Raw genomic sequence first — 15,179 nt, 5'->3', positions numbered from 1 at the left:
CACTAATATTCAACATTGTGTATGCGCATAAAGTTATCCTGCAATCATATAGGCACATTCGCGCACACAAACCGTTTTAAGAAAGCAAAATTCGAGCTCTTGTGTGAAGAATGTTGCACCGTTCGCCGGATGGGCATGAACCCCTATGCGGTGCGCCAAACAAACAAAATTATTCAAAGCGCATTCGACGGTTGCTAATGGCCATAATATTTGTTATGTGTTTGCTTTCTTCCTGACCGAGTATGCCGAGATAATTATAGACACATCGTTCAGGCACAGTTCTTGGGCGCGAGTAAAAGCTCCTCCAAAAAGACTTTGCGAGGAGTAGGGGACGCCTGTTAGGGCCTCCGTCGTAGCTAGCCGATCTCAGCATTTGAAATAACTTAATCTTCTATCAGCATAAAATATGAGTGGGAGATATGTGATGACACGAAGAAGACATCATAGTAACTTTTGTGCAGTAGTGAGGTCGAATTTATTGCGTTTCCTTAATAAAAGTTCACGCGCCAACGCTGGGCTCAACTTTGATACTTTTGTGAGGATACGGCTCGCTTTTCGCCCAGTGAAGTAACAAGAAGCGGACATTAGGCAAACAAAATACGTGTAGGGCTCAAGGTGACCAAATTTCAGTTCTAGTTCACTGGTATTGGACGGGATTACTGACAATGAGCTCAAAGATGTACTCGTGGGGTGAGGCAACTAAGCCACATCTTACTACATTTGCACACGCTCGCAGAATATCCGGTATTTTGGGAACCAAGGAAAGATGAGTGTATCGTACATTCGTAAAAAGTCACATAATCGAAAACGCAAGCAGCGCGTTCGGTCGCGGCGTGATAGCATGAGATGAAGCTGCTCAGTCGAAACCGAAACTGAGTGGCCAACTAGTTGCCAGAGTGCACTGTGTGGTATTTCGCCACGATGGGGCGCGTCGGTTTTGGAAGAAGTCTATTATGAGGTGCTGGAGAAAACCAGCCTTCTGCGTTAAGTCCTTATTTCCAACTCTTTTTGTTCGCCCATTGAAAAGCATACGGGAAGGGCCTCAGCACGCACCTCGTATTACTGCGCCGCGGCCGTCTGCTTTCTTCACCGTCATCATGGCAACGAGCCTTACAGGAAAAGCGCGTTTCTTTTCTTTTTTTTACATCCCGTGCCGTTTTTTTTTTTTTTTATCCGTAACATGGATTTAAAGTATCGAACAGCCCAGTTTCCTTCCTTACCCTTCCCCATCAGAGTTCATGCTCCCACAGCATTCGCTCCCTCTGCTTGCATCCTCTTTTTCTAGGTTAGTCTGTCGGAGCAACTGTCCGATTTAGATCTCTCCCAAGCCTTTGCAAGTTCACTATGATGGTGGTTCTACTGCAATTATAGTTTGTAATGGTGCACCCAAGTTTACTTCCATTTACTCCAGTAAGGGGGGTATTTTTCATGATGTGCACAGTGAAGGTTTGCAGACATGTTTCTTGTCGCTATGTTTCATCATACAACTTCTAGGAAATTGTTTTCTTCCGTTTTCTGAAATGCCACTGCTTGCAGACGGTAGTCAGCTCCTATATGTTTAACAGCACGACATGACAATGGCATAACCAGTTTTTTTGGGGGGGAAGGGGGGGGGGGTGTTTAATGGGGCTGAAGCTTCATACTAAAAAAAATTCCTGGCTATGCCATTGTAGCCCGACACTTGAGAAATGTGACATTGACACACTTGTTTTTCTCAGTCAGGTGATGGTGACATTTATTTTAGCTCAGGAGAGCCGTGGCATTGCAGAAAAGGCAAGTCGCCCATACCATGAAGGCCTGTGGCGCTGCGTCTAATGATGATGCAATGACATTTCACAGGTGAAAGAAAATTGTAATGATGGTTCAGGTGGAGCTTGTGGGCAAGGGTGAGGGGTTGTGGTTTTGATATTTGGTGCAGCTTGTTCTGGGGTGGTCTTGAGGAAAAGCCAGGGATTGGAAGCATTGGTGGCCATCACTTCATCTCCAGTTGGGCAGGTGAAGGGTCAATGGACACTACCCAGAGAAAAAAAAAAAATTTGCAAAAAACATTGATTTTGAAAAATTATATATTTACATCCATCTACATCCAGAGAGTATTCCCAGAAATTTTCACTAGTTTACACTGCATAGTTAATCTTTTATAAATTATTTTCTGCCTATTGAAGCTAAAGAAAAAGGTAGGGTTTGGAGCACATTGACTAAAATGGAATTTATACCAAAAAGTGGAACGGAGAAAAATGTGTTCAATCTATCGTTTGATAATGGCAATACAGGTAAGGCTCGTTCTTCACTTTTCCTGACTGAAATTTAATAAGGAATGTGCCTATTGTGCCTATGGAGTTATGGAGTTTGTCACTTTACGGGTGTCTTTTATAAAAAAATGTTGACATTTTGTCGGGAGACGCAGAAGACCAAAAAGTTGACCAATTCTGCAGAAGAGAAAATTGCAACAAGGCATGTAGTTGGGCTAGTTGGTGGTACATACTGTTTGGTGGGAACAGCGCAAAGACGTAGAATGAGGTCGAAGAAACACACGGACAGGGCGCTGACCTACAACTGAAAGGTTATTGCTCTGCAAAAAAGAAATAAACACAGAAAGGAGGAAGGAGAGAGAACAAACAAATCAAGTCAATAACATACGGCATCACCCACGCGTCCTCACACGAACCTGCCACACTTTCTTACAAAATCTACCTCGTCATTTGCAAGGGCAACAGAAGGAGCGCTCACACACGTGTCAGTTCCGATAGACGCCATAAAATATGCTTCGTCTATCGCCCTCGCAGTTTTGTTTTTGTGACGAGATAAAATCTTTATATCATGAAATGACGGCGTGCAACCACCTATCACAATGGACCGCTAGGTTCCCTGAGGGCGAGGAGCGCAAAGAAAGCGAATGCTCCCTTGCCCTTACGTTCACACAACGCCTAGTCTGACCAATATACACCCTGCTGCAGGACAGGGATCTGGTACACGACCCTGCTTGCACAAGCGACGTACGGGGTGAAATGTTTGACGTCGTATTGAACAAAAGGGCGTCCCTCTACTCGCAGCAGCACAAAGGTGGGACAGCTTAGATGCATGGCGCCGAGAAGACGACAGGCACCTCAAACCTACCGGCAACGCGCTTAATTCGGTGGGACAAGGCATGGATATACAGGAGTACGACAGGTCTGGTGGATGGCCTTTGTTTTTAACCAAGACTTGTGTGCCCCCTAAACATCCTAACCTAACATCCCAGCAAGGATGTTAGGATGTTTAGGGGGCACACTTGTCCTGGGAAAAAACAAAGGCCATCCACCAGACCTGTCATACTCCCGTATAATCATTCCTTGTCCCACCGAATTAAGTGCGTTGCCGGTAGGTTTAGGATGTTTAGGGGGCATACTAGTCCTGGGAAAAAACAAAGGCCATCCACTAGACCTGTCGTACTTCCGTATATCCATGAATCAAAATTAACTGTTGGGCTAGTTGTCTACACATTGTATAAAAATTCAAAAGCGGAAACTCCTGTCCCCTCTTTTTTTCCTTGGTGTTTGCGCTTTTGAATTTTTATGCAACGTATATCCATGCCTTGTCCCACCGAATTAAGCGCTTTGCCGGCAGGTTTGAGGTGCCCGTCGTCTTCTCGGCGCCATGCATCTAAGCTGTCACACCTTTGTGCTGCTGCGAGTAGAGAGGGACGCCCTTCCGTTCAGTGCAACGTCAAACATCGCACCCCGAACGTCGCTTGTGCAAGCGGGGTCGTGTACCAGAACCCCCTGGGCAAGGGAACATCCGCTTTCTTTGCGTTCCTTGCCCTCGGGGAACCTAGCGGTCCAGGTGTGGTTGCACGCCGTCATTTCACGATATAAATATTTTGTCTCGTCACAAAGACAAGACTGCGAGGGAGATAGACGAAGCATATTTTATGACGTCTATCGGAGCCGACAGGCCGACACGTGTGCGAGCACTCCTTCTGTTGCCCTTGCAATGACGAGGTAGATTTTGTAAGGAAGTGTGGCAGGTTTGTGTGACAGCGCGTGGGCGTGGGTGATGCCGTATGTTATTGCTGATTTGTTCGTTCTCTCCCCTTCCTCCTTTCTGTGTTTCCCTTTTTGCAGAGCAATAATCTTTCAGTTGTAAGTCAGCGCCCTGTCTGTGCGTTTCTTCGACCTCGTCCTACGTCTTCTTTGCGATGTTCCCACCAAACAGAGAAAATTCATAGAAATCATTGACTTTTTACAAAAAGAACTTTCCATAGGTCCTTGGCATTCTGCTACATATCTAGCAAATAAAAATTTTGAATATTGTGATAGTTTTCCAACGATAGATTAACTAAACAATGTAGGGGTGTTGCTGATAGAAGCTGCCCCAATTTCCTTCCCACTTAACCGACAGACCTGAAATTTTGTTATGCACCCTCTAGCATGACCTACACTGTAAATTTCATTAATTTTAAGCCGAGGGTTCAAAAGTTGACCCTCCCAGGGGGTGTATCCCCTTAAGGCTGGGCTTTTTGCAGTGCCCATTTTTGTGCTCGTGGCAGTCGGGGTTTGTACGAACAAACAGCATTTTACGCATAACTCCAATGTTGCAGCGCACAAAAGCAGACGATTTGTCTGCGTCATAACTATGCTTTTAACATCGGAGGTATGAATAATGAACTTGCCCAGACTGCTGTCTTAAAAGTAGGCGCCCCGGATGAACAGATTCTTCTGCATGGCAGTTTTGATGAGTGTTTAATTGTGAGAGAAATCACAGAAACTGGTGATCGCGTGTTCATAATTATGGCACGTTCAGGATGTTCTATCTCGCCCCTAAGCTAACAGTGTGGTGGGAGCTACGCGCTTAACAGATCAATCGACTGCTTCCCTCATAACACCTCGGTTTCTGCCTGCATAGCCTGCTTTATCGCCACCTGCACTGCCTGCTTTGCCACCGCTTTGCCCCCCCCTCCCTTGCCCTCGCTTCACCCTTGTGTATCTGCATCATTTTCGTGGTTTTTGCCCAGCTTGTTCTGCAGTGGGCGAGACAAGAATCAATGCACATTCTTTTTCGTAGTTTATTACCCGCACTAATGCCAGGAAAAAAATATTGATTATGTGCACAACATTTTAAAGAATACAGAAAACACTAAAATAAATGAAGTGAAAAAAAAAAAAGAAATCAGGATATGGGACCAACCAACAAAGAAAGGCACAACACCAGGTATGTGACATATAAAAGATTCCTGTAAGCATTTTTCAGTAGCCATGCAAGTCATTCTCTGAATTTTCTGCCTTGAAAGCACACAGCTATTCAAGCAACATAGGTAACGTAGAAGCATGCAAAGAATCGCACAGCACCAGACATAGGACATTAAAAAAAAATATTCCTGCAATGCATGCGTATCATATGTGCACAAACTTTAACACTTTCTGTGCCTTCCTCGCAGCAGCAGCAGCAGCAGCAGCAGATCTCTTGAGGTTGACTTTGTGGAGACCATTTCACTATGTGCAGATGCAAAAGGAGACGTTCATAGCAGAACATTCGGAGAAACTTGTTAGTCTGGTGAATACAGAACGTTTTCCAAATTATCTGCCATGAAAGCACGTACAGAGATTCTGCAGCATGTCTTCTCTGAAGATGCCTCATCTTCAGAGAAGACGTGCTGCATCTCAATAACATCGGAAAGTTCTCCGGTTACTCCACCAGTTCCAAGGCAGGTTGATGTAGGCACAGACATTGCGCTGAGAGTTGTACCTGCGGTGTCCCTTTAAAGCCCGACGCACAAAAAGAAATTCTTCCTGGGAGAAGATTTCTCTACTTTCCTTCGTTCCCCCCTCCAATTTTTTTTCACACTTCCTTACGTGCGTGCAAGTCCAAGATCTGCGACGAAGTTCAACACCTCTTCAAAGTGCCTCATTTGCCATCTGGGTTCATCGAGTCATGAGGCAGTAAACTAAAGGAAACACATGGCCATGAGGATAACCGTGAATTGTGTATAACTACTCGAAGAGCGGCGAATAAATTTTCCCTCCATGAGCCACACCGGAGTGTCGTTCAGATCATTAGTTTTCGTCCGTGAAAAAAATTAAGAGCCAAGCTCCATCTGTGCTGGTGCAGTCGCACCGCAGAAACTCCCGGCCATCTAAAGTTGTTCCCTCGATGATGAGCGCCTGCACAGTAGGTGGCTCGTGTGGGCAGTCTGCTTTCCTCTTTCTCGCAATCTTGCGCAAGGCTTCATTGCTTGGAATGTGTTTCCTTGAAGACGCTGCTACATCTGTCGTGACTAGGTGCACAATCTTCACGGGTGCGTCATGCGAAGCCGCCACCAGAGCTTTGATCCATTCTTGAGTACAGAGCACTGTAACCCTGCAGATATCCAGAGTATGATTTGCGTGCATCACTGTCTTCGAGGTGATCTTGTGAATAGGAAGGTTGGTAATCAGTCTAGCGTTGCTTTCGCCTTGCTTTCTAAACCTCCAATAGGCAACCTGCAATGCTGTTTGGTTTGGCGCCATCTAGCGACTGAAGCTAGAAATATTGGGTATCCCTGGGAGTGGCGGCTGCATTGTTCAAACGTGAACTTTTACCCTGGTGGCACTGCTTAGCCTAGTGTCTGAAGCAAGAAATACTGGGTATCCCAGAAAGCCGTGATCGTGTAACATGCCAGTACAGCGGAAGCTACGGCCCTGGCGGGCCAATAGGAACGTATCACCGGAGCGTGCCTCTATTCTGAAGAAGTATCAGCCTTTTCGCTCCGTCATGCTCCAATATGTGTGGGTTGCGCTCGCATACGTCGCGCATTTCGAAGCCTTCGGCACGCAGTGTGGGGCTTATTGTTCACCCTTTGCCAAGTTATGAGACAGGGTGTAACCGTGGGCTCCCACTCTGCTGGCGCCGCCTGGCTGTTGCCGGCTGGCTACAGTGTCTAGAACCCACTTTCTTGTCCAGCACGTCAACATAACTGCAACTATGTTTCACTTTCTCTTGGGAACACATAATTAAGTCTTTGTCCATGTCCCTTCAAATAGGTGAAATGATTACTGCCGCACATTGCTGCTTCTCTTGTACTCTAAACACTGGGAAGTGCTGTTTTTTTCTGCTCGCCAATAAGAGCTGTCCTGTCCGACTGATATGCCTAGCTTTACAACATAGCTTTGCAACAGCAAAACACAAAATTTTAAATCAGTTTAATCTACATTGATACTGGTGTCTTTATAGAAAGAGACAAAAAGGCTCGTGTCAATGAAAAGTGCTTTGGCGTAAAACAAACAAAGTGGAAATGACAGAGCACATCATTTATTTTTCGCCTTTTGTAGTTTACGGCGTTGTGAATTTTCAGCATTTTGATTTTTCGGCATTTCAACGTTTCGATTTTTTGGCGTTCTGACATTCGGCCTTTTTTATATTTCGGCCTCTTGATTTGATTTTTGCCGTTTTGATAGGGACCCAATCTCTGGTCTACGGTGGCCTTCTTTAGTGATGCAGAAAAATTCAGCACTTGGGCTTTCTTATCAAGGAGGTCTTCGACCAGTGTGCCAATGCCAAGAAAAAAAAGATAACCAAGCGAAGCGAGAGCTGACACCAAAACAGTATTGTCAAAGAGAACCAAAACAAGGCTCGTGCCCAGAAGCCAGGGGCACACTTCCAGTGATGGGGCAGTGGCGCCATCTTTGTATTTGTAAACTAAAAAAAAAAAATATTACACTTTTTAAAAAAAAAAAAAAAAAACATTCCTCCCTTTTCTTAAAAAATGTGTTAATACTCTTACTTTGTTAAAAAATAAAAATACACTCCCTTTTCTAAATCTTCATACTCTCCCTTTGTTAAAAAAAAACAAAAACAATCTTTCCCTTAAATTTTTACAAGGAAGAAAAACAAATCAGCAACTGAACATTACATTGCAAAACAGTGAGTAACAGTAGAGCAAAAGAAAAAAAAACATAGGGCAAAACCATTGCATCGAAGCAAGTAAATACAATGAATAAAAATCCACTGTCATGATTCTGATACAAGTCCAGCAGTTTGTATCAAATACACTTTCACTAACACACTCGACAAACTCGTCGAACCCTCGTCGTACAAGTTCACAAAATGGTCTGTAAAACGTTCTGGCAGCCTCCAAGATAGGCCTTGGTGCGGGGGATTCAAGCGTCCACACCTTGAGTCTCTTCCGGTCTGGGGAAGGCGTGGGTTGTGTTAGGATGGGTGGTGTTGAAGACCCCCACACAGGCGACAACACTCCTGCTGCCCTTTCTGCACTGCTGAATGTAGTGCCGAGCGAGGACCCAGAACCCTCAGTCGCAGCCTTGGTACGGCTGGATGCCCAGCTGACATCTGCCGACAACTCAGACGACTGGAACTCCTCGGCCGCCAGAGCACCTTAATGCTTGGGCACAGGACCCTCAGCTCTAGGAGGACCCTTGGGAACAGGAATGGGACTTTCAGCCCTAGCAGGACTCTCAAGAACTGGAACAGGACTCCCAGCCACATCGGGAACCGGGACAGGACTCCCAGCCACAGGAAGACTCAGGAACCGGACCCGAGGCAGCAACCTTGTCCTCTGGATCTGGCAGAGCTTCAGCAGGAACAGCTTCTGCACTGGGCAAAAGGGGGCACCGGGGGGAAAGAGGAACTCGAAAATCAAGGACTTTCAAGGATCTGTAAGAATTCCAGGACTTTGAAGGCCTTGAAAACGCTACTTTTAAATTCAAAGGTTTTCAAGGATTTCAAGGACCCGCATGAACCCTGGACACTGAGGCCTGACCTGGTCACCTTCAAGAGAGGCACTGCTCCAGGCGCTGTGGGAGGCGGTGGACGTGGAGCCGCCGGAGACGTTCCAGGGGCAGCGACTCTGGGCCGTTGCCAGGAAGGCCACCTCTGGTGCCGACTAGTCCCATCAACGTTTATATCAGGGACGTCTTCTTCCTGGACCTGAGGAGATCGCCGCCTCAGAGTTTCAGACGAACACCACCTTGGGAGAGCCGGGGGAGGAGGAGGCGTAGAGGGTATGCAAAGACACAAGAGATGTTCCACAAGCGCCCCGCCGACTGTGCAAGAGAGGTCTTGGACGAGCCAGCTGAGGCAGGAGTGGAGGACGTCAGGGGGTTCCTCGCAACTTGGGCTGAAATCATGACTGGCCCACTCCCACCTCCAATTGTGGAGCCGTTAGCCAAGCCGGACGGGGAAATAGACATCTTCCCTGTCACTGTCGGGGAGCTGCGGGAAGTAAGCTTCCCCCAACTCGGCGCCAGGTCCAGACGGCTTCACAGCTCGGCTTCTAAGGGCAGTGCCCTCTACCATCTTGAGGGTGCTGCTCAACCTGCTGATGCTGCTTGGCCGGGTCCCCGCTGCACTTCAGGCGGGCCGTACGGTGTTCATCCCCAAGACGAATCCTGCAACGGAGGCAGGCCACTTCCGCCCGATTACGATGGCACCGGTGGTCCAACGGCTGCTCCACAAGATTCTGTTGTTGTTTGCGAGTTTTATGGTGCAAGAGCTACGATGGCCATACTGCACCAAACTAGGTAAACTAAAATTAACTAGAAACAATGTACCAAGAAAGTATTTCCGCTATAGTTTGTGTAAAATCGCTATATTTTCTAGAAAAGCTAAGACACGGTCAATTGATATTAGAGGCTGCTCTCCTAGGAACCGAGTAGGATGAAAAGGGATGCAGTACTTAAAAAGCTCAGGAAAGAAGAACTTGTGCTGTTGTAGAAGACCAGGGCAAAGAAAAATATGTCGATTGGACAAGGTGTCTCCACAGTGGTCGCACACTGGTGGTTCCTCACCAACAAGTAGGTATCGATGGGTGAGCAACGTGTGGCCAATCCTCAACCGGCACAGAAGCCGTTTGGGCCTTGTTGGGTCTTGGTATGGTATGCATGCGTGTGATGGTAAGATGTTATGCGACAAGGCGGCCAGCCTATCTGCAGCCTCGTTGCCTACAATGCCCACATGGCTCGGGATCCAACAAAACCTAATATCCTTCCCATCTCCGAGGCCCAGTTGAACTTTAGCACATACAAGTTGAGTCAGCTTGTTCGTGGTTGGATAAAGTGAACATGCTGTAGTAACAACGCTCCGAGAGTCCACAAAAAGAACTGCTTTCATCACTTTGCTCCGGATAATATGGTCAAGTACTGACAGCACGCCATATAGCTCGGCAGTAAAAATGCTAGCAACGTTATTTAGCCGTGTCACATGTGTAAACGAATTAGAATGAACAGCAGAGCCTACATACGTTGAGGACTTGGCTCCGTCAGTGTAAAATTGATGATAATTCTTGTACTTCACTTGCAGTGCAAGAAATTCCGGTTTAAATTGAGTGGGGAGACATTATGTTTATTTAATCTTGTGAAGTACCAATCACAAGCTATAGGCTTGATATCCCATGGGGCAATATGACATGCACTTTCTATGAGGTAGACATTTTCACAAGGCAGGCCAAGGGAGAGACGAAGGTTCTTAAAACGAAGACTCGGGGGGTCAAACAACAGTTGGCTCGTGGTCAAAGGTTCGACAAAATCTAGACTCTCGGATATAAGTGTGAGCAGGATGACTAGAATCCGACAGAACTTTGTAAACATAGATAAGACTAAGGAGCTGTCGCCTTTTCTCGAGTTACATTTCATTAGAGTCAACATACAAGCTTGGGATAGGGGATGTTCGAAAAGCACCACTTGCTATACGCAACCCAAGATGGTGCACTGGATCAAGCATCTTCAATGCAGATGGCCGAGCAGATGCATACACAATAGCACCATAATCAAGACGTGATCGTACGAGAGAGGAATAGAGACGAAGCAGACACCTTTTATCGGAGCCCCAAGACTTGCGAGAAGGAACTTTTAGGACATTCATAGTCTGGATACACTTTTGCTTCAGCCACTTGAGGTGAGGTACAAAGCCAAGTTTATGGTCGAAAATAACTCCTAGGAACTTATGCTCTGGTCTTACTGCAATGCTATTTCCATTTAAACTGAGAATCGGATCTAACCAAAGCCCACACCACAGAGAAAATGGGACACAGATTGTTTTTTCTGAAGAGAACTTAAAACCATTTTCATTTGCCCATTTAGGAATTTTATTTATGGTTAGCTGCAGCTGCCTTCCACAGCTATAGACATATTACAAGATGCCACAGAAATCTGAATATCATCCACATATAGGAAGTACGACACGGAAGAAGGTATAACCCGACAGAGAGAATTAATTTTTACGGCAAAGAGAGTGACACTCAGGACTCCGCCCTGAGGAACACCGTTTTCTTGAACATACGAATCGGATAATGTAGTGCCTAGCCGGACACGGAAAGTGCGTCCACACAGGAAGTTCTTTACGCAATGAAGCAATCGGCCACATACTCCATACATAAATAGGTCACGCAGGATTTCATGTTTCCAAGTGGTATCATAAGCCTTTTCTAAGTCAAAAAAGACAGATACACAATGCTGCTTATTCACTAATGCCTCGCGTACAATTGTCTCCAGCCGAGCTAAATGGTCGGTCGTGGAGTGTCCAGATCGACAGCCGCACTGATTCATGTCCAAAATATTGTGTTGTTCGAGGAAATAAACAAGCCGTTTATGAATTAACCTTTCAAAAGTTTTCCCCAAGAAACTCGTCAGTGCTATTGGCCTGTAACTGGCAGGAGAGGAAGGGTCTTTTCCAGGCTTCAGCAGTGGAATAATCTCTGCCCGCTTCCATTCGGAAGGGAAGTATGAGTCTTTCCACAAATCATTCAAGTAAACAAGAAGGGCAGCAAGTGATTCCTCGACAAGTGTCAGATCATCTCATAATGTATTCAGTCAGAACCAGGAGACGAGTTTTTCCGGACATTAAGTGCCGTTTGGAGCTCGATCATCGTAAACGGTTGATTGTAGGGTGCAGAGGCTCCTCCTGCCAAGCTGACTTTCATTCTTTCTGCATCTGTCTTAAACTTCAAAAACGCTGAAGAGTAATGGGAGGACTTGGAAATTGCTGCAAAATGTTCACCCAACACATTAGCCTGGTCGCACAACGAATCCACTGAAGGAAAAAGAGGAACTGTAAAGCAGCGGTATTTGCCTTCGACTTTGTGAAGTCGTTCCCACGCTTCCTTCGCTGGGACGTAGCTGCTGATGGACGTCAGATAACTTTTCTAAGACTTCCTTTTTGCCTGCTTCCTGACTGAACGAGCTTGAGCTCTATATCTCTGAAACTCTAACAAATTCACAGATGTTGGATATCTCCGAAATATACCCCAAGCCTTGTCCCGTTTTTTCTTAGTGGTGGAACATTCTTTATTCCACCATGACTTACATTTTTTTGCAATGTTACATGAAGTCTGGGGGATGGAGCGAAAGGCAGCATTTATGATCTGATCTGTAATGTATGTGGTGGCTTCATCATGTGTTAATGGCAAAAACATGCAAGGTTTGAGCTCCGAGTTAAGGCTAAAAAGACCTCAGTCTGCCTTTTCCAGTTTCCAACGTGGACTGTGTTTCATGGGGCTTGGAATAGAAACCTGACTCTCCAAAACGACTGGAAAGTGGTCGCTCCCAAAAGGGTTATTTAAAACTTTCCAAGTAAACATAGAAAACAGTGAGGGGGATGAAATTGAAAGGTCAATAGATGTAAATGAGTTGTGAGCAGCGCTAAAAAAGGTTGGCTCTTTCGTATTCATAAGGCAGAGCCCAGAAGATAATAAAAATCGCTCAATTGCCCCACCACGCGAGTCCTGACGGGCGCTACCCCACAGGGGGTGGTGAGCATTAAAATCTCCTCACAGTAAAAATGGATGAGGAAGCTGTGTAACCAGCCGTTGAAGATCATGAAGATGCAGTGAAGTGTTAGGTGAAATATAAATAGAAACGACAGTAATAAGGCGGTCCAAAAGAAGTCGTACAGCCACAGCTTAAAGAGGCGTAGCCAGAGGAACGTGAGAGCAGGCGACTCCATTCTGGACAACCACAGCTACTCCACCAGATGAATTAGATGCAGGGCGATCAATTCTAAAAACTTGATGGCGGCGCAATATTGACTTATGATGATCATTGAGGTGTGTCTCTTGTAAAGAGAGAGCAATAGGACATAAATTGTCCATAAAAAAAATTAACATCGTCAATATTACGTAAAAGACCGCGGCAGTTCCACTGCATAAAATGAAATTTAGTCATGCCTCTAAAAACAAAATAATAATAAAAAAAAATTAAAACGTTAAACTTGTAACACTAGAAGGGAATACATAAAAACTTACAAATCTGCCGCTCATGGCAACAATTGATCAACATCATCACTTTGGGGAGATGACAGGTTTTTTGTTCTTCTGTTTACTCTTAGGAGTCTGCCAGTCCATGTCGTCTTGGTCAGACGCATGAATGGAGACTTCTGTGCCCTCATCCATTGCCTCTACTTCTTAAGGCGAGGCCTTTGCTGCTGGTTTGGGCAGGCTCGGAGGATGGGGCGCCATGCCCTGTCCACGACCAGCCCCAGCCAAATGGGCGGAGGAGGTGCTGGGCAGGGAATCGCCCAAGTGCACCCGTTCCTGCCCCTTAGGAGCTGCAGGAGCGGCACGAGAGCCATGCCAATTCCTCGATGATGCTCTCTCCAAGCAGTGTGGGCGAGAGTGTCGACAAACCACATGAAAGCGACGGGAGCAAGCGACCAAGGCGAGGAGCGCCGATTTCTAGAAATCCAAAAACCGAGCGATGCGACACGCGACCGTGGGAAATCTCCGCCGCTCGTCGCTGACTCTCGTCGCTCGCTTAATTGCTTACATGCGGTTCAGCCTTTACGTGGCATAGCGGACGACAGACTAGGAAGGCAGGAAGGGGCAACAACCGCAGGATCCTCCACCACAGTGGTTAACCACTGCGGTAGAGGATCTCTGAAGCTGAATGTATACACTGGCGGTTGTATTACTAGCTTGGCTGTTCAAATTAGGTTGCAAAAAGGTTCGGTTTCACATGATCCTGATTATGAAAATGAATCCAAATGGTCGAGCCTGCTTACCTGGCTCGCTGGCGCCGAGACAGAGACAGCCATTGCTCGCGCTGCAATGAGGACGGAGAGAATTCCGAACACGCTCAGGCGAAGGACGTCGTCAGCCACAGGAACCATCGGCAGAGGCAGCACTCAAGGCACCGGCAAACTATCTTATTCAAACACAGCAACTTGTAACTCCCGAAGCAGAACAGCAGCGCGAACAAAGACCCAAGTTCGCGCCACTAACGCCAGATCCGGTTTTCTTTCTTTTCTTTTATTTTTTTTTTTTTTTTTGTTTTTTTGTTTTTGTTTTCGGAATTGCGCCGTTGTCGTCTCAGAACTGTGGCCAACCCCGCCGAGTGGACAAAAATGGGAGGCGAAGGAAGGGACGTGGCCTTGGTCAAGGCCCATCGCAACAATGCTCTCTGGTTCTGGGCACGGAGGTCTCTACAGGCGTGACTTCGAAAAATCACGGTATGAAGTCCATTTGCGCCCGCAAGGTGTCCGATTACTTCATATCCTCAATTTTTGCTGTAAACAAATTTTTTTTTTAATTAAGCAAAGTTTTATTTATTTATTTTTAAAGGAAAAACACAGTACACATTGTGACGCATTCAAATTTGGCTCTAGCTACAACTGTAGAAAAAGATCGCAATCATGAGAAGTCCGCTCGAACTGCTGCACCAGGTGCACAGCACGCTCAAGGCTAGGTGCATTAGCTCCTCAGACTCTCTGACTAGACGATCCTCCACGACGCAACTCTCCAAACGCTACTCGTATCCGTAGAATTACGCCAGATGTCTGAGCATTCCAAGATATTCAACAATGGTTTCCCTGTAGTCTCCTGATAAATTTCCTCTACTCAATGACGACGTTCTGAGCCAAGGTAAAATGGACGTCCAAAGCGGAAAGCAAAACGTGAAACTCATTCTGCGTAGCGCCAATGGCCGGGCCTGCCAGGTGAAAAGCCTCGATGACGTATTTCCCATTTCACCAAGTAATAACAGGTAATAACAGTAATAACAGTAATACCAAGTAATAACAGGGCCATGAGTGCGTGAGGGGCGTGAGGGCAGCGAGTGGCATGAGTGCGTGAGGGGCGAGAGGGCCGTGAGTGCGCGAGGGGTGTGAGTGCCATGAGTGTGTGAGGGGCGTGAGGGCGTTGAGTGCATGAGGCCCCCTTCAGACGGAGCAACTTTCTCAGCAATTTCAATGTTGCTGGCAAGTTGTTCCCCAGCTTT

The 15,179-nt window shown here is 46.3% G+C and overlaps 1 long non-coding RNA gene across 1 annotated transcript; it reads right to left on the bottom strand.

The window, feature by feature from the left end:
- Positions 1-5,340: 5,340 nt before the first annotated feature.
- LOC115323741 lies at positions 5,341-12,991 on the bottom strand. Its single transcript, XR_003919195.4, has 2 exons — positions 8,735-12,991; positions 5,341-8,563 (listed from the first exon to the last, which is right to left on the bottom strand). It is a non-coding gene; the product is annotated as an uncharacterized LOC115323741 (long non-coding RNA).
- Between the last annotated feature and the right edge of the window lie 2,188 nt (positions 12,992-15,179).

The sequence above is a fragment of the Ixodes scapularis genome, unplaced genomic scaffold (genome assembly GCF_016920785.2).
Source record: "Ixodes scapularis isolate PalLabHiFi unplaced genomic scaffold, ASM1692078v2 PGA_scaffold9__187_contigs__length_104089568, whole genome shotgun sequence".
Classification (NCBI taxonomy): domain Eukaryota; kingdom Metazoa; phylum Arthropoda; class Arachnida; order Ixodida; family Ixodidae; genus Ixodes; species Ixodes scapularis.
Note: the sequence above shows the minus strand (reverse complement) of the source record. Positions and strands in the feature narration are given on the sequence as shown.